This window comes from Chrysochloris asiatica, unplaced genomic scaffold (genome assembly GCF_000296735.1).
Source record: "Chrysochloris asiatica unplaced genomic scaffold, ChrAsi1.0 scaffold00039, whole genome shotgun sequence".
NCBI lineage: Eukaryota > Metazoa > Chordata > Mammalia > Afrosoricida > Chrysochloridae > Chrysochloris > Chrysochloris asiatica.
In genome coordinates, this window is record NW_006408557.1 from 2,959,230 (window position 1) to 2,960,719 (window position 1,490).

The window sequence follows — 1,490 nt, forward strand, 5'->3', positions numbered from 1 at the left end:
TACATGAACATGAAAACAAAAGGTCATTAAAAAGACAGGAAAGAAAGAAAAGACCAAAATGGATGCCAGAGAAGATTCCGAAACTTGCTTTTGAAAGTAGAGAAGAGAACAAAGTAGAGAACAATGAAAAGAAATGATGAAGTTAAAAATTTTAAAGGCCATCTAGAGAAGACAAAGTATTACAATGAAATGTGAAAAGACCTGGAGATAGAAACCCAAAAGGGAAGAAGATGCTCAGCATTTCTCAGCTGAAAGAACTGAAGAAAACATTCAAGCCTCGGGTTACACTACTGAAGGATACTATGGGCAAACTATTGAATGATGCTGGAAGTGTTAAAAGTATATGAAAGGAATATATGGTACCAAAAAAAATTTATGTGAATCAAAACAAACTATGGATAATATTCCAAAGAATGGGTATTCTAGAACACTTGATTGTGCTCATAAGGAACATGTACACAGAGCAAAAGTCAGTTGTTCAAACAAACCAAAGGGATACTTAATGTTTTAAAATCAGAAAATGTTTGTAACAGAGATGTATCCTTTCACCATATTTATTCAATCTGTATGCTGAACAAATAATCCAAGAAACTGGATTATATGAAAAATGTAGCATCAGATTTGGAGGAAGACTCAATCTGTGATCTGCAGATGACACAACCACATTTGCTAGAAGTGAAGAAGTCTTCTAATATTTACTAAAGTAAATAAAAGACTACAACCTTCAATATGGTTTACAGCTTAATGTAAAGAAAACAAAAATCCTCACACCTGTCCCAATAAAAATATCATGATAAATGGAGCAAGGATTGCAGCTGTGATTGTAGTTATCAAAGACTTTATTATACTCAGATCCACAATAAGGCTCAGTAGCAGTTAAGAAATCAAACAATGTATTATCTTTGGCAAGTCAGCTGCAAAAGACCTCTTTAAAGTGCTATGGAGCAGAGATGTCACTTTGAGGAGTAGGGGTGCCCCTGAACAACTATGGTATTTTCAATCACCTCATATGCATGCATGTCCTTCTGGACAGTTCATAAGGAAAACTCAGGAAGAATCAATGCTTTTGAATTATGGTGTTGGAGAAAAATATTGAAAGTACCATGAACTACCAGAAGAAGAAACAAATCTGTCTTGGAAAAAGTACAGTGAGAATGGTCCTTAGAAGCTAGGATGACAATATTTTGTCTCTTGTACTTTGGGCATGTTATCAGGAGGGGCGGTCCCTTGAGAAGGACATCATACTTGGCAAGTGTAGGGTCAATGCAAAAGAAGATCCCAAATGAGATGAATTGACTTTGTTTTCCTGAGATGACCTTTGAAATTTTCTATTCAGCTCTTTTATCTCCTCCTCATTTCTTACATTGGAAAAATTGAAGAGGTCCAAGAGCTGAACAGAAAATTTCAAAGATCAGCTCAAGAAGATAAAGCCAAATACTATAATAAAATACGCAAAGATTTAGTGTTAGAAAACCAAAAGGGAAGAACAC